This window comes from Ascidiella aspersa, chromosome 9 (assembly GCF_963924565.1).
Source record: "Ascidiella aspersa chromosome 9, kaAscAspe10.2, whole genome shotgun sequence".
NCBI classification, from domain to species: Eukaryota; Metazoa; Chordata; class Ascidiacea; order Phlebobranchia; family Ascidiidae; genus Ascidiella; species Ascidiella aspersa.
In genome coordinates, this window is record NC_139455.1 from 1,009,183 (window position 1) to 1,028,175 (window position 18,993).

The 18,993-nt window shown below is 36.3% G+C and overlaps 1 non-coding gene across 1 annotated transcript; it reads right to left on the reverse strand.

Annotated features, from left to right (window-relative positions):
- Positions 1-3,384: 3,384 nt before the first annotated feature.
- Trnan-guu (transfer RNA asparagine (anticodon GUU)) lies at positions 3,385-3,458 on the reverse strand. The gene has a single exon. It is a non-coding gene; the product is annotated as a tRNA-Asn (tRNA).
- Between the last annotated feature and the right edge of the window lie 15,535 nt (positions 3,459-18,993).

The window sequence follows — 18,993 nt, forward strand, 5'->3', positions numbered from 1 at the left end:
TAACAAAGCAATGTATAACCGCTTGTTACAAAAGCATAGATTAAAAAAAATTATAAAATAAAGTGATGTATGCCAATTTTATTACACTGGGTTATTGGTGATGTTAAAGAAAAAAGATTGTTCTTGCATCTAAATAGTTCTAGATAAGAGAGATAAGCACGAAAACAAAAAAAATTGTGGCGGGTGGTAACATAAAATTACAGTCCTGGTTTTACAGACCTACGAACATGACAGAATGCAAAGTGCCAGGCGAAACTATTAAAAACAGAACTATAGCAGTTCAACACACATTTTAGAATCCGCGTGGTTACATACTAGAATTTGATACTGTGTTGTACAGGATTGTTGTGTGCGACCTTTATGACGTATTGTTGTGCCTGTATATAAGCGCGAATAGCACAGTATACTGCGGGGTTCATTACATGTGTTCTTATACGCCGTGGTGTGTTACGTGCCCTGCCAGTAATAAATGGTGTCAGAAGAGGGATTCGAACCTACGCCTCCTTTCGGAGTGCAAAACTTGAGTCTGCCAGTGAATGCTACAGTTAGGCCTATATGTGATTTGATTTATACTTCTAAAGCAGCGTTTCCCAAACTTTTTCAAAAATTTTGCCTGGTGGACCCTTTGCAATTAGCAATTATCTCGATACTTCGCGGCCCTATAAAATGGGTCAGTTGACCCATGTTTCTTTTAGTACACTAGCGGCGCAGTCACCATTCTTTCTAATGTAACAACTTTCTAAATAATATGAACGATTCGCTAAAAGAACCAGCCAGTACAGCATAATAGATGCTTTATGAAGTCAAACAAAACATCATAAAACACGCTTTATTATCGAATAATAAAGCATATCTAAAGCCTAATAATGATGACAGACAACGTTTAAAGCAAAAACTAATATTTAAAAACATTTGATAATGCCTAATGTTTAAAAACTTGAAGACTAATTCTCGTTGCGGGCCCTCTGAAACTGCTGAGCGGACCCCAGTTTGAAAACCGCTGTTCTAAAGCGTTATTCGATATTTTCTTGGTAATAAAATGCAACTTACAAATATATCTTAGAAAAAGCAAAGATAAACATTTTTAACTTTTGACAATCAAGCTAGTTACCGCAAGGTGGCGCACCTTATAAACATTTGATTTATTTTACCGTTTTATTTTTTTTACGCCGGCAAAACGTCTACTTTTTACAAATTTTCTCTTATAAAATTACGTTGTAAATAGAAAAAAGGACCTTTGAAAGACGAATGCTCATTGATTTCATTATTGTACATTTGACAATTGATTTTAAACAGTTGCAGTGCATTAATGGATTATTATTTTATTCTAATGCAACCTGCACCACGTTTTTTAGCCACAAAGCACAACCTTTGCCAAAAAAGTGGAGTTTGCGCAATTGCACATATACAACTTGCTGAGAGACCCCTATACTCTTTAAAAAAACTTTATTCTATATACTTTGCATACTTAGAAACTATAATTCACATTAGACTTCAAGTAAACTTGGTATTTCCCGCTCGCTAAGCCATTTGCTTCAAGCGCCCGTTTGATTTATTGCTTTTCGCGATTCGTTGCACCACGCATGGCGCTATGACGTCATCACATTACGTCATCTCTGTTGCGCGATTGGTTTCCGCGCGTCATATATTACGATGACGTCATTGCAGTAATAGCTGGCACCAAAGAAAGTTATCCGGAGAATTATGCAGTAGAATATTCTGCGGATAAGTAAGGTTTTTATCCATATGTCACTGACTATGATGAGGTTAAAAATGTTAAAGTTCTTCTTTCAAACAAGGCTGTTGTACTTTTACCGTTTTTTAAGGATCAGGCTACATCTGAAGGAGTACATCTCAAAAATGATGGTTCTTATTTCTAAGATTACTTATAGGAACTGACGATGCCAGTATAGGCGAAATATATGTTACTTTTAAAAAACTGTCTGATCCTGATTTTACTCTGTTTTTTAAACTTTGAGTTTTATTGTTTATTTCTAAGAAATATGATTTACGTTCTTATTTAAGAATATCAAAGCCCATACAGAAGTAGGTATGTATCATTTTGAACGTTTCAAATAACTCTGGGGTACTACAGAGATGCCTATGACCTTGCCTGCAACAGACCGTAGATGATATTATTGTCAAGAAGCGGTTAGGTTCACCAAACTTACGTTGCAAGTATATTGTTCACACGTACCACCTGGTTAGTGGTTATTTTTTAACCCAATGGATTCGAACTTTTTTTTAGCCCAGTGGTTTCCAACCATAAACTATACAAACTAACAGTACACTTAGTAGTCGGTAAAATACATTATAATATGACCTACAGGGATGTGGGTTTCTACACATATAAACAAAATTTTAAGTCGGGCAATTCTCTTATTACTTTGCCCTGTCTAATTTGCTTGAATGTCCAATATTGACTTTAATCTATGATGCCTAACGAAGAAATAATCTGTTTGTAACACATGTAGATGTAGGCCTACTTGTAATTGCGTCAAATGCACAAAAATACTTCTGTGATTATAAAATTGCTATGAATAGCTTTAAATAGATCGGGTTTATTTAGCTTTGTTTTTATTTCTAAATCTAGATCAAATCATTATAAAACCCTGATCCACCAGGTTTAAGTCACCATAAAAACACATAAAAGCAGCCGCAGCAGTCGGTTACATCAAGCAAATAAAATGTCGTGCTGTGACTAAACTGTGCGCTGTTTTATTTGCAAATTTACTTAACCCAAAAACCTCAAAACAAGCATTCTGCAACAAATAAACACCAATTTACTGTCTTTCTGATTTGCTATTTAGCCTACTTAAAATTGCAGTCCGCTTTATGGTAGAAAATTTTGTGTGTTTGTTTTTGCTGTCTTTTTAGAGCATTAAGTTAGATGACTTCGCTAAGTGAATTCTTCGTCTAGAATCCTACACAACGAACATTCTTTGGGTTAGGGTGCGGCTTAGCGTTTGGGTTTGTGTAGGTTAAGCAATATTATTAAACAATATTACTTGAACCACCCACACCCAAACACCAACCGACACCCTAACCCAAGTATTGTACGTTGCTTTAATAATTGTTTCAACGCTGTGGTAGGATTCTAGACCAGCGCTAAAATTGTTTATAAGCAAAATTATAAGAATCTAAATTCTAAATGCACTAAATATTCTGAAAAAATGTTACTTTTGTGAAGGTTTCTGAAATGATTTCTTGAGTTTTTTTAGGAATAAAGCAAAGCATAATATTTTTTATAATTAGCGCTTGTAAACGTTATTTTTAATATATTTTGTGGTTTGTTTATCATATATATTTTATTTTAGGCAATAAAGAACCACAAAAAGTGCTTGAAATCCAAAATTTAAGGAAACTAATAAAATTAAAAAAGATCGTCCCTGGGTGGGCTCGAACCACCAACCTTTCGGTTAACAGCCGAACGCGCTAACCGATTGCGCCACAGAGACGGGCGACCTTACGTGTTCCAAAGTGCCTATTCAAACCTTTGTCACACCGCGCATGGGCGTGTATTAAGAATTGGCAAACATCTGGCAAATTAGTAGTGAGATATGCATTTAAATACACACATTTTTATTATTGGTTGCATTTATACGACAGTTGTTAGCATTTTTGCTTTATTAGGCCCGCAGGTTTATTATTTAGACCTGTCAATATTTTTATGCCGCAATTAGAAAAGCTTTTCACCATAGCCTCCATGGAACCCTAGAGCTAGACTTAATGTAGTTCAAATAAAGTGTAATAACAAATATTTTATAGCTAGTATTAAATGAAAACTTATATAATTTCGCAATCGATGTTAAAGTTCTTGTTACTTAGGCCCAATCGTTGACCTCTTCAAATTTGTCAAAATTAAAGTTAAAATTTATTAATTTAAATTTACTCATAAATTCGACGAACTATAACATATTTTAAGGCTTGGAATCTTTTCAAAATACAATATATGGCAGAATTTGAATAGAATAAGGGTAAAAATATTGTCAACGTAGATGTCACAATAATGTCATGCGGCCAAATAGGAAACGTTTTCTAAAAATAAAACCTCATAATTCCACGCAACGCCATGAAATCGTTCTATATTAGTCCTTGTAATTTGACAACAACATGACATTGATGAATTGTATTTCCTTGTGGCCTTTAGGGACGGACTGATATTATCTTTCACGTTTTCCCTAAAGCAAGTTCGTGGAAATACGGTCGTTGAGACATGCTTGACTGGACTTTGTGTGAATGAAATGCTAAAAAAGGCTTTGCTAAAATTCAGGAATGACTTGATTTTAATCTTTAAATCAGTATTAAAATGTACTACATAATTTAGTTTTCTTTTGACGAACGTTTGAGTCGTAAATAGCAAAAATGTTTATTCAATTTACGTTTTTGTCAAATACAATTACATTTTGGCTGTTGTTAGAATCAGGGCTTTGGAGCAGTCGTAAATGTTCTCTGGCTCCAGCTCCGGCTCCATTACGACAAAAACTGAGGTTTAAGACTGAACGCTTAATTTGCAATATTTAGCGTTTCAAAATATTCACAAACAAAACACCACAATGGTTAGTTAGAAAAGGTGGCGCCAAAGAGGCAACAGTTGTTAATTTTGTGAATGGTTGCTGTTAAATCATGTGAATTCAGCTTTTAGTGGAGGGCTAGTAGCATTGCATCTTATGAAATACATCGAAGCATCAGAAGCTATTTTTTAAACAACTGGCTACAGCTCCATTTAAATTTCATGTAGAGCTCCGGCTCCAAAGCCCTGGTTAGGATAAAAATACAATTAATTTCGCAAGTATTTAATATTTTCGCAAAGTATTTAACGAAAAACAATGGTCTGAATTCTATGGCAACAGTTGACGCCTTAAACTTAATTTGTAAGTAGTTTGCAATAAAATAGAAATTTGTTTGAGAAAAGAAAATATTATTTTAAGTGATTTTTATGTCTTTAAATAGATTAATTTCTTTAAAGATTTTTGAACAAAATGTCTTGTAACGCTCACAACTATTCGATAACATCTGCTAGGAGCGCCCGAGTATTGTTACGTCACACAGAGGGTGGGTGGCGAAATGTGGAGCCGAATCTGTCAGCAAAATCGAGCAAAACGTCATTTTAGAACCAAACTCAATGTTATGACAACAAAATTCGAGGTTTAGGTCACGATTGCATTGACAACGCGGTTATTGTTGCATCACAACTCGATTCACATCGCCAGAAACGCCTAACTACCACAAGCCATGATTGATGATGTTATCCTTGCGCACTGTTTCGCAACCTTTTGGTTTTCGGCACCCTACAGAAATTATAAAAAGTTCGCGGCACCCTTGCTCGTATTTTTGCTGAGTGGTAAACTGTAACGTTACAATAAACGAGATTGAAACAGCACATTAACTGTGCAACAAAGTTGATAAAACCTTCTTGATTATTTGCACTTTTATCGTACACAAAGAATTGTATTAAAAACTTAAATATCTCTCGACACCCTTCAGCGTTAAGGGAATCAGTGGTTCTTCCCGGTTGAGAACCACTAATTTACCGCATAATCCCATAACTTCTAGGTTTACGGTACACTGCAGAAAAATTACAAAGATGGTGGTACCCTTGCTGGAATTTTCCTGAGTAATTCTCACATATTAACTCTGCATTATATATAAAAATAAACTTTGATTGATTGTACTACAATGTTAGACAAAAAGTCGGGCTTAGAGCAAAACTTAAACTCGAAGCCCAATAATTTATTGGCGCAGTTTTTTAAATTGCGGCACACTAAAAAATATTTGCGACACTATTTCTTTATTCCTGGGCATTCAACCCGAAAACAAGGCAAGGTAACTATCAGTCACTATTAGTCATCTGATTGTTATAGTTTGCATTTAGGTCTCGAATCGCAATTTTTAATCAAAAGTTAGAAGAAAAAGTTGATTTGTTAAATTAAAAAATTATCGCGGTACAGTTAAAAAAAATCTACACACTTTGAGAAATTTTAAATAAAGTTCTTTGAAACTTAGGGTTCCCATTTAAATACTAACTTCTAGCCCACGACTGATTTTTTAAAGTTCCACCTTCTCAACAAGATTACAGCTCCGTCCGCCAATTTGTTTTTCCTCGAATGTTTTTTTTTTGCAATAAAGCAAAAAAGTAAAAGGAAACCAAAACGCCTATTAGCGCTGACGCCACGCCGAAGAACGTGACTGCGATGGCTTAGTCAGAAAAACTAACTTACAAAAAAAATTTGTCAGCTATTAACGTTGCCTAGAAGTGTTTTTTATAAGCACATAGTCCTAAAACAGTATAGACTTTCTTGTCTCAGTCAAAATCAGTCACTATAGGTTCTAGTTTATAAAAGAGAAATATATTTCGCCAATCACGGCATCATCAGTCTCTAAAAAGACGAATACAAAATAATGTAAACACTTGAACTGATTTTGACTGAGACAAGAAAGTCTATACTGTTTGGCAACCATTCGAAGTCATTGTCGTCATTTATCTTCATTTTTACATTTTAAGTTTGCACATAGTCCTATACCTGCTTTTAAACAACAATTAAACCGCCCTCAAAATAATGTATTGACTTCATGAGATAAATTTATAATACGCGTGTCCAATCTAAATGTAAAATTTGTTTTTTTATATTCAAATAAAAAAATAGCTTTGAAAATTTCAGTTTGATGTATTTGCTTGTTTAAGCACAGTAATGACGTCATTTGGTATAGGATCAGATCGCGCTACGTTTTGTCTAAATTTCGGGTATCGGAAGTAAAAGACAAGATTCGGATATCCTTATTTGCCTTTCTAAATATTCTTTCATACTCCTTTGTGATTTGAAAAGTGTAGATACGGTTGCAGTTATTAACCGACGTAGTTTCCAAAAGTAATCGTTGTCAGCCAAATTTTGTCATTTTTTTGGGTTGTCATTACAGTTTATGACTCTTGTCTGTTTCTTTTTTATACGCCTGGGTCACAAGCTTATTCCCCAAAGCGCAGTTTTCATAAGTATGTATTTGCTTGTTCAGACATAATAATGACGTCATTTGACATCAGATCGCGATGTTTGTCTAAAATATCGAGTATTGATTTCAGAAAAAACGTCAAGGACCGGATATGTCTGCTTATATTTTTTTTAGCTTTACACTTTTGCAATTTAAAAAATAAAGATACGATTGAATTTATTATCCGACGTATGTTGCAAAAGTTATCTTTGCCGATATTTTTGTCAATTTTTTGGTTTTTATTACAGTTTATGAGTCCCCTTATTGTTGCATACACTAGGGTTGGCTTGTCACACACCAGCTTAACCTAGACGCAGTTTTGTCCACAACTTTGTCAGTTCTGTGATAATAACATTTTTAATAAGAAATACCTTTTGTCTAATTTTTTTCCTTTAGTCAATTTTGGAGATTGTCCTTACAGTTGGCAACTCCACTTGTCTGTTTACGTCGTATACAACAGGGTAGGCTTGTCACACACTAGCTTTAACCCAACACAGTTTTGTCCACAACTCTGTAAGTTCTGTGACTGTAAAATTTAAAATAAAAAATACCTTTAAAAAATTCAGATATTTTTTGTATTTGCTTGTTTAAACATAATGCCGTTCTGTTTAAAGCGAGGGTTGGTTTCGGAAAAATCAATGATGGACAAATTGTAGCATTTATTAAGCGACGTAGTTTGCCAAAGTATCTTTGTCGAGTTTTTTGTCAATTTTTGGGTTTGCCATTACAGTTTATGACTCCCCTTGTCTGTTTATGTTGTATACAACAGGGTTGGCTTGCCACACACTAGCTTAACCTAGACACAGTTTTGTCCACAAGTCTGTAAGTTCTGTGACTGTCAAGGTCGCCAAGGTGCTGACTCAAGTTTTCACGCTTCGCTCGCGTTTGTTTTTTTACCGGTACTTCCACAGAAATCTCCTGGCTGCTGTAGCACTTAAGCTTGCAGCTTGCTTTGATCTTAAGCCTGTAAAGTGTATATAAACACGTTCGTCACTTTTTACGTTTCATTGCGCGGTTTCCTATAAAATACATACCACTATTGCTATGAAGAGGGTAATACAGAAAATATCTTCTAAAACAAGGTGGTCCAACTTCATCGCGGGCCAAAAACAAGGTTTATTTTATCTTGCGGGCCAATGTTTTTAAATTGCGATTCTTGGGCTTATTGCTGGCAAATTCTACATAGCCTATGGCATATATACTAACTTTATGGAATGTATTCCTTTGTTCAGTTACGGTAGTTATGAAATAATTTCAATACCAAAAAATTAAAAAAACAAAAATTGAAGTGATATTGCCAGATTGAACCAAAGCGGACTATCAGTTCGCGGGCCAAAAAAGCTGACCTCGCGGGCCTGCCGTTGAACCATATTGAACGAAAACCATCAAATAACGTGGTTGATTTATTAAACTTTGAGACAGCTCGCTTTGATATCAAGCATCTAAAATGTAAATAGGCAATTAAGAAGTTTGTTACTTTTTGATGTTTTATTAGGTGTTTTCCATAAGATATACAACTATTGTTATAGAGAGTACAATACTTCGCATAAAACTTGTAAAACCATCATATAATGCGGTTGATTTGTTATATTCTTAACCTTGGAAGAAGCTCGCTTTGATCAGCCACGGTTGTCAAACATTTTCACCTTGCGGCTCACCCAGGTTTTTTTTAAGGTTTGGTTTGGGTGACCGCTAAGTAGTTTTTAGAGACCGCAAGTGTTTCATTTAAATACCAAAAAGTTGCAAGTCCAAAATTTGGGAAACCGCTGGAGAAATCGGTTTTTGGGAAACCGTTGGAGAAATCGGTTTTTGGGAAACCGCTGGAGAAATCGGTCCGTTTCGGTCCCCCAAAACACCTTAAAAAAAACACTGGGCTCGCCAATTAAAGTTCGCGACATACTTTCTACGCTAAGTGCTATAAAAATAATAATTAAATATTTAAAAAATAATTTTAATGGTGAAAATAACGGCCCAAATAGACGTTAGAAGCGTCATGCTTTATTTTCAAACGTTTTGGCAATTTCTAATGCCATCATCAGTGATTAGAAATTGCCGAAACGTTTGAAAATAAAGCATGTCGCTTTTAACGTCTATTTGGGCCGTTATTTTCACCATTAAACTTATGAACAGATCCGTATATAGTGTTCTAAAAAATAATTATTTTGAAATGACTCGGGTTTAAGTCATGGATGACGGATTACTTCTGCAAGTTTATCTTGCAAGATTATTAAAACTAGTTTGATTAATTTCCATAATATGCTTAAAGCGAGGTTTAAAACAAAGATTTGACTGTCACTTCAAAGTTTACGTGCATCTGTAACTTGCACCGGTGTTTTTTAACCTTTTAACATCAGGGCGCACTTGTAGACCGCGAAGCATTTTTCAAGGGTAAATTGGTGTTTATCTTACATTGTTTGTAATTTTGTATAACATTGGTAATATTGCAAAGTACTATGTGCTAAATGAGCTAAGCAAGAAAAATCCTTAATATTGTAAAGAAATAAATTCAAATTGTAACACAATAGCACACAGTTCGGTGGAAAAAAATCTGAATTCTACAAAATATAACTACGTTTATTAAGCTGAATACCCAAGCAATCTAAAAACAGTAATTTGTTTTAAATGCTTTTCCATCCGCCTGTGACCACGCGTTAAGAACCACAGATATAAGAACTGTGAAACACTTAACCCTACAAACAGGCTTCGTTGGCGAGACAGCAGAGTGTAAATAAGCAAGGCAGTAGTTGCTCGTTAAGCTTACCTTTCACCACTCCTTGAAACCAACCCTGTCTGAACATTGCGACTTCAAAGCAGCTACAAACTCTTCGACAGTTGGACGGCTTACAAGCCGCTAAGATCAGGTTGCATGATCTTCACCTGTGCTTTAAGCCTTCCGTGTGCTAATACTGCCTGTTGACCACAAGAATATAGTGATTTATTGCAACTTTTATAAAACATTGAATGATATTTTTAAATGCCTTGAATAGAGCTATAGAAAGGGTATGAAGGTAAAGTGTTTTAAAATATGATATAAAGTTCAACTCTCACCTAGTTAAATCTGTAACCACAATGCTGGTGGAAGGACTATCAATCAATAAAGTAATGTTATTTTATTACGATACGAACCCAAGGCAGTAGTCGCTTGCGAGAGATGTAAGGGTTTTGTCAATTTAAATCAAACAGATTCTGATTTCTAGGATTTATTTAAAGACTTTTTTAAAATTAAAAAAAAAGTGAAAGAAGCAAGGAAAGTAGTTAGGGAGTGTGTCAACAGAATTGCGTAAAACGAGATAACGAAGCGTGAAATGCAATCCTTATATCGCTGAGCGGGAAAGATGACGCGTAACTAGCGATGTTCTCGCTAATTGCTACCACCCCAGCTTCAAAGCCTACCCTCCTTCGTTCCCCGGGTGTAATGTGACGTAATAAAGAACAGCACGCGAGAAGACAAAGGTCTAAACAAACAGCGTCGCGCGGTTGTATGCCGACTCGTCCGTCCATCTTGTCTTGTTGTACAACTCAACACCCGCCCTATTCACAGCACACTGTTAAGACCGCGTTTAGGTTTCCGGTAAGCCCGGCCTTTCCTGCACGCTCCCTCTATGACGTAACAGTGGTACGCGCGCGCGCTACTTATTTATATTTATTCGCGCTCTCTCGCAGCTACCCTCGAGATTTACCGCTACAAGTTGTGGTTTAACTAAGATAAAACAATGTCAAAGTCCGCAGTGAAGTGGCTGCCATTGTTTGAACGTTCCCGTAAAACAATGACCATTGTCAACGTTTGTTAAAAATGATTTATGACACAATACGCATTGTCAATAATGTTTTAATATCAAACTGCGTTCTAGCGTAGGTGTCATTATTTAAAAGCCTGAATTAAACTGTACAAAATAATCAGAATTGATTAACAGGCTTAGCACGAGTTCCCGTGTTAAAAGTTTGAATATTTTGTTATATAAAGAAACCTACAGAAATCCGTTTTATTATCAATTATTCGAACAGTTTTTCTTTTGGTGAGTGCTTAGGTCAGGGGTGTCCAACATGAGGCACGCGTGCAAAATGTGGCACGCGAACTAATAAAAAATGACACGCAAGCCAAAAAAATACAGCCAATTGTCAAAAATGCTAAGTTTGTTATACAGCCAATTGTCATCGTTTATTCACAATACAAAATAGTCCCAGCAATTATCATAACGAACAATTACTTTTGATATTATAACATTATACTCTTTATATTTTTGTATAAAAGCGCTTTTGATATTAGAAAAAAAAAATAGTTGCTAAACTTTGAAGTTATAAGGTAAAAATTGGCACGCCGGCATGTTTGAGTTGGATACCCCTGGCTTAGGTAATATTCAATTTAAACATTGTAACAAATCTTTTATCGTAGGAGGCATTATTAATAAAATTCTAGTTTTGATTAAACAAAATGATTTTGGCTTGTAAAACCTTCGAACTAAATCAAATATATTTTAGAATTTTTTATTTACATTTATTAAAATAAAACATTTATTATTATATGTGAAAGTTTTTTCCTCGAAGATGTGTATTTTCGTTAAGAATCGAGTGATTAAAATAAAGTGTAAGTAGCTAACAGGTCTAATTTTCAAACCGGGTGGGTCCTTGCAATTTTAAGTGGCAATTTGTAAACTTGACTCATAAAGGTGGCGTTTATTTGGCCAACTGACAAGTTAAACTACTTGAAGTCCAGCACTGGACAACTTGAACTTTCTCCCATCTTAGCCGGTGTTTTTTGGGCCGCGTCTGGGCGCCAAAAACTACTTAATCCGTACAATTTGGCCGGTCATTAATCTACTTGACCAGTTAAAAGCTTGACGGGGATTTAAGGCTACATTTGTTGCCATTTAGGAGAACCTAACGATGAAAAACTAATCCTAAATTGATTAATTAGCGGGATGCGTTTATGGCAATTGAGGAAAATACAACAAGTTGGTTAGCAATTACTTTTCATCCTGACCACAAAAAGTTAATCTTCGTCGTGTTATTATCACATCCCCCACTTTGAAAATAAATAAAGTTGAACTCCAGTGATCGAACTGTCGAAGCCCGTCAATCAAATTTCGACACAAGCGTTTTGACTCTTGGATACAACTAATGCTAAATACAAAGCCGGTTAGCAAATCTTAAGCATAACAAAGCTTATGTTGGGTGATTAACTCGCTCACTTGGCGTATGATTGTACCCAGAAGAATGTTTAGTTGCTCTTTTTAACAGAATCGCTCTATAGCAACTTCAAAATACAGTTTTCTTCTCCCCATTGATGTGGTACAATTCAGCAGTAAGTGCTACGTTTACAAATTAGACGAAAAAAAGCGTGTTGAACTGAATGTTTGTAAAAATACATAGCCCGATTATCGCGGTACAACTTTACAAATGCTTAATAAAACGGTGGTAAATATTCAGCAATGGGGTTCAATTGTTGATTTAAAGTTGTAAAATTATGCTTGATCATACGTCAAAAGTCGCGAAATGGTAAGAGACAAAAAGGGTGTCAGACTCTCAAGGCATATACCGGCCCATTGTTTAAAACCACTTATTTTTTTACATCAACGAAATGAGTCACAAATGAAATTGCAAAAGCGAAAGACACGGAGAATAAAATACAATAACAATACTTTACCTACCCAACCCAAACTCGCACCCTAACCCAAATAATGCCAGCAATACAAACCCCAGGACGAAAATGTGTTGGGATTCTGGACCAGCGCCCAATCCTTTCAAATGCAGCGTTTAAACTAGTGAAAGCCCTTGCAAGTTTGTCGAGATGCTCCTAGATCGTTTGACGAGCGGCTTACCAGCTACGAAACTTTCCCTTGTCAAACAAAACCCAGTCTCTGGTGACCTAAATCCTCTCCGCGCGAGCCCGTCACACATGAATGGGCACAGGTATCGGCCTGTTTCCACTTTAAGCTCGAACCCGAGCAAAATCGCGACGCCCTTATATTGAAATAACACTATAAAAAGCTGCTTGGATTGTTTTGACGTCGTCTCTGGCTGATATCAGCACGATAATGGCTCAGCGGAATGTAGACTGCTGCATTTTTCGGGCTCATGTCTCGATTGAAAACGCTTGGCCTCAAAAACTGGCCACTTTGGGGAAAGCCGGCTCCAATTTTAAAACCCTTTCTTTGTTGACATATTTACACTCATTGAAGCCAAGAATAGGATGAAATATGTAGAATTCTACCTTTAGGGCCACACTGTTAATTGTTCTAAATTAGAAAACATTCAAATTTGTCCAATAATGATGCCCAGAGGTCATTTAGGAGGCATGCTAACCGCCAAAATTTTAGATAAGCTGACCATTATTAAAAAAACACTTTATATATTCTGTAGTTCTGTACTGCTGAAGACTTGAAATCGGGTAAAAATCAGCACGCACTTTATAAAGCAGTACAGGTAAGCTGTTTTAAAAGAGGAAAGGTTTAAAATGTGGCAGAAATATAGGGCTTATGTAGGTAGGTACTAGATTATTCGGCCCTTTTTCTTAAAATATGTTAATTCGGTAAAATTTGTAAGTGCATTTGTGATAAATAGCGTAAAATAGCGCAATAATTTAGCCGGCTTTTCAAAAGCAGTAGACTTGGCTGTTTGCAGGCAAAAAAAGGCTAAAAATGTGGCCGAAATGTAGGGCCTGATATAACCGCTTTAACAGCCTAGACAAGGTTTCGAAGAAGCTACGTTTTTAAGGGAAGAAGAAGGTAGCTCGCCGCTGCTGTACAGTTTAAGGAGGCCAAGCAAACGTCTCTCCTTTCTCTCTGGTTGTCGCTGGCAAGTTTGCAGAAGTGTTGGTCGGCGCACGTGAAAAAATGTAAAACTGCCTCGTCTGGTTGCTCGCTCAGTCGCCGGCGATATGATGGCAAGTCGGGCCAGACTGAATCGTCCGTAGATCGCAGATGAGGTCTGTTGATAAACGAGCAGCCGTCGCAGCGACTGCTGGACACCGCCGGTGTATTAAGACAGGCGAAAATCAGGACGCTGGTCTAGAATCCTAAATCAGCGTTGAAACAATTATTAAATCAACGCACAATATATTGGGGTTAGGTGTGGGTTAGTGTTTGGGTGAGCGTGAGTCAAAGATTGTTATATTTATTTTTTAATAATAATAATTGACCTACCAAAACTTAAACGCTAACCTGCACCCTAACCCAAATAATGTTCGTTGAGGTAGGATTCTAGACCAGCGCGAAAATCAGTCGACCAGGAAGTTAAGTTGGTTACTCGCTGGCGCGCTTTTAAAATTTGACTCATTATTGTATTGCGCATTGGTAAAATATTGCTAAGCGATGCTGGTTAGTAATAAGCTTAATACAAATTCCCAATTTTAGCGCAATGCGCATAAACTTCAAAAAAGCAAAGTTGTTTTTTTCAGTAAAAATGTCAGTAAATAAACTTGGTTATTGGCTGACGTTTCTTTAAAATTTGCCCTAAATTTTGTTTTAAGCGGCAATGGTTTGGTAAAAGGTGGTTCATTTATGCTTGGTTATGGTTAGTTTAAGCTAATTCTAATATTTTAGCAGAAATATAGCAAAATAGCCACGGAATTTGTAGATGCACTATCCCTACAGTAACCTACCTATAAATCTTAAACGCTATAAAGTTTATAAGTTATCCGGTGAGCTTTCCTTTTCGGAAATTCCCATTCGCTTTTGGCGCCACCAGAGAAAGTTCAGGTAATTTGTGAATGGAGCCTACAGGAAATGGAGTCGTGTTTATTCGTTGAGGTAAACTTGCGCTAACGTACAAGACAGCACCGGTCGCATGTTGAAAGCCAGGAAGTTCCACATAGAGAAGACGGCCAATACCTTGTTCTTTGAGTTTTCTGATCGAATAGCCCCGAGCTACGTCAGTCGTTATACATATTTGCTCACGCCTGAGTTGAATAGCATCGCAGCTGAAAGAATTACACGGCTCTTAGTCAATGTAGAAGGTGTTTTCAGTTCGAGGAAAGTGCTAGAAGCTGATAGGTAACAGACTTTTCAGTATTTGCAAACTTGGTTGTTACGAAACAATGACAATTGTCAACTGTAGAAACTTTGGCGATTGTCAGTAAAAGTTTTATATGACAAAGTGTTTAAAGTTACTGTTGTTAAATCGCGAAAAGTTTTAAACCTTTCTTAATCTTAAAATCTTTGGCCAATAATTTAACTAAAAAAACTACTTGAAACTACTGAAGAGACTGTTTTTTTAGAAGTTGAAACTTATTCATGCGTTTGAAAAAGTTTGAAATACGACAGGCGAATTTTAAACCGAAAAGTTGTTCAAGCTAATATCGTGGCGGCCGTTTTTTGAAAGTTTAGAAATATTGTTCACGGTGCTAAATATCACGATGAAAAGCCTTTTTCTTGATATTATGGAGAAGCTAGGCATTTGCTTATAGAAGAGAAGCTAGGCATTTGCTTATATATATTAGGTTAACACACAGTTGCCTGTTATTAGCGTTGTACCTACAGAAAGTGTAAGTTCATCTCGTTTTAATTGGATTAATTAGCTTCTGGTCAACGCAGTTTGAAGGGAGTCGTACAGCTGCTGTTAGCTTCTAAGTACACACACAAAGCAAAGGCGGCTGCTGTACAATTGTAAAGGCTGGTTTTGTGGGCAGAATTTACCTTTGATCGGCTTGTTGAGGCAACGGTTTAAATTTGCAGTCCTTGTCAGTTGTGTGATTGATGTGCTATGGTGCAATGGCTTGGCTCGCGCGGTAAGAGTTCGATTACCTGAGATTTTCCAGTGAAGTTTCGCCGATTCCGTAATTTGAGCGTAATTCTTGTTTGCTGTACTTTGCCAAATTCCTTGCCGGCATTTGGCGCGGTGCTAGATTACAGTTTTTTTTATCATTTTTAACTCTAATCTTCCGAGTATGGAGATTAATTGAGCTTTGCTGATCGTGAAGCATTTTAAGCGAGGCTGCGCTTTTCGTAACTTGATATATTCGAAAAAATGATTAGGTTGTGTGTCGCATTTAGCGAACGTTTCTCTATTATTTTGAAAATAGCCACAATTAGACTTACTTGCAAACTAATCAGAGCTTCTTGAAATGGGTAGGCGATAAATACTTTAAAAGATAAATGGTCATAAAATGAAGGAATAAATTTGCGTTCAAGATTTTACTGGTTGTTAAATGTTTAGCGTTTGACATTTTGTAAACGTTACTCAAAGGTTTGGAATAAAACTAAAGATTGATTTGAAACTTTTTTCTTGAAGTTATTTACTTACTTCTGTATAAGCTTTGATTTTTTTTAGTTTAGCCTTGTAGTGGCTTATATTATAAAAATATGAGATTTTTAAATTTTTAAAATCTCTTGACGTAACAATGACTGACGTAACAATGGTCATCGCTGTCGATCAAAATCTGTTTGTTTTTTAATTAGCAAGCTTTCGGCCGCTACTAAAAGGTTTATAGGGCGGTTAATTATTACCTGCAAGCATATGTGGTACGGCGCCATGTAGAATACCCCTTTTTGTCCAGAATATGACGTGTAGAGTTTTAAACGACTAAATCCTTTTTAATTGGTCCTTGTTGTGCTTGGTGAACCTTTTATGGCCTTCTATCTGCTTAAGGTCGTCGTAAGGTGAATGTTGTAGCGAAAAAGGTGCCATAAAGTGTTGAAACTGACCCCGATTTAGCAGAAGCCATTTGGTTGTTAAAACGTCCGTGAAAAAAATAATGAACTTACCAATTAAATCCAAGTGTAGAATTACCCATAAACACTGAAAGTGCAAATTATAGGTCATAGCGCATATAAAAGAACCATTTTTAAACATATTTTTCTTATGTTAAAAAAAAATTAAATACCCTAATAAAAAAATTCGTTTGAATATTTGAAAAAAAGGGCTTGTTGGAACTTATAAAAATCAAATCTTTTGCTCAAAAAAATTAGGGACTTCAATACTCTATTCCTTTTGGTTACTCTATTTTCATTGTTATAAACGCATATAAAGGATAAACCAGTTTTGAACCAAATTTTTTTTCTCTTTGCCAAAAACTAGAAAAAAATTAAAATACCCTAATAAAGAAATTTGTTTCAAGATTTCAAAAAGAAATGTTTTCTAAAATATCGAAGCAGAAAATTTTAGCTCCGAAAATCGGTGAATCGGTGACCTAGTCTCTTCGTTTGAGGTTTGCATTTAACGATCTCGCGGATTAAAGTTTTCCGACGTCGCCAAAATGTTGTTTCTGGATTCATCGAAGCGTCGCGATGTTTGGGGCTGAAATAAAAATAAAATACCCCGTTGGCTTACCCCTTTCTATTTTTAGGGACCCCCTGGGGTCTTTTAGTGCCGTGAAACGAATAATAGCCGCATTTCCGACGTGTTCGCTTAATAATTGATTTTGCCGACTTGGACGAGGCCATATTTACATTGCATGGATGCGTAACCATCAAAACCCAACATCTCCATTTAGAAGACTCCTCGAGCGGCGTGATGCTTTAAAGCGTTGCCCGTCGGCATTTCTGCTATGCAACGGTTTGGAACTGGGTATGTGGGTAAAGGGGCCAGGGGTAAATCCAGTGGAGGGGAACATCATGCCCCCGCCAAAAAAATTACATTTTTTTACTCATTTTAAATAAACTTTATGCAATTTTTGCCAACTAAAGCTAAGTTAACGCACTTTTTTAGGATTAGGCTGTCCGCCGCATTCAGTAAACGTTTAACTATTATTTGAAAAATAGACAAATTAAGAATTACAACGGTAAAAAAAACAGCGGTAGTTCCAGGGGGAATCTTGCCCCAAAATATTTTTTTTATTGACACCTTAATACCAATTTTTGCCAAATGTAACTAAATAAACGCATTTTTTGTTTAGCTTAACTGCATTTTTGCCACCGGTTTGTCAAACAACAGCACGATTTTTAGGTAACTTTAATTATGATGTCACAATTTAAAACAAAATAATTATGCCCTCCTGAACAAAAATCCCGGATCCACCCCTGAAAGAGCTTGGGGTTTTGGGTCTGATGTGAGCCCCACTAATCCGGGGGTTGTGGGGGGTTGGGAGTAACTTGAGAGGCCCCACTGTCTCTTGGGCTTGTTTTGAAAACAAGGGGCGGTCGCCCTAAGCCGCAAAACTAAAATAGACCCTGGTACAATAAATTCAAGGCATCTATAGGTAAATTGTCTTGCATTGTTTGAAAGTTCCAGTAAAACAATATGCGTTATCCACGTCATAATAGTTGTGATAATGGATTTTGTTTATGATATGTCACTGAGTAACCATACAGAACACTGTCAAATTATACATTTTTCAGATAAAAAAATCGGGGAATTTTGTTTTAGCTATAATAGAAAATTGATGCGTTTTCAAACGGAACCTAATCTGTATGAGATCGGCTTTTTAACATTTTATCGCAACCTTAAACCTTTTAGCTCCAAAAATATCCCAAATGTCACAATTTTATCTAATAAAGGAAATGACCCGAATTCTGCGTAAAGATATAAATCGATTTCCCTGTGTTTGCGAGTTTGTTGGCGGCGTATTTTTAGCGACCGCTTTCCGCATTTGAGGCTCCCTGAAGCGAAAGAAAAGTCGCGTTGACCTTGTTGGGTTTCGCGTCGTCGTTTGTCGAGCTCGCGCGATTCCATTGTTCGGCGTCGCGGGAAATTTTCGCCTTTTTTCCTCGCGAATACACGCGAAAGTACAACGGTGGCGAGAAAAATCGACAAAGCTGCAGAGAAATAGAATGAAAAAGCCTATACAGAAGTAGGTAGTATATTGTTAACGTTTCAAATAAATCTTAAGATAATGGCTGGAGGTTGTAGTTAGACGTAGAATGAGTATCAAAGCCCATACAGAAGTAGGAAGCATTTTGTGAAGGTATAAATAAAGCTCCATTCATTTTCAATATATAATGTATGGGCTTATAATAATCATTCTACCCATAACTACAACCTCCAGACATTATGTTACAAAGAAGGTTCCTTATTCGTACGCTTAGTGTATCTGGTTATTAGCTGGCGACAGGGAAACTGAAAAGGTAAACT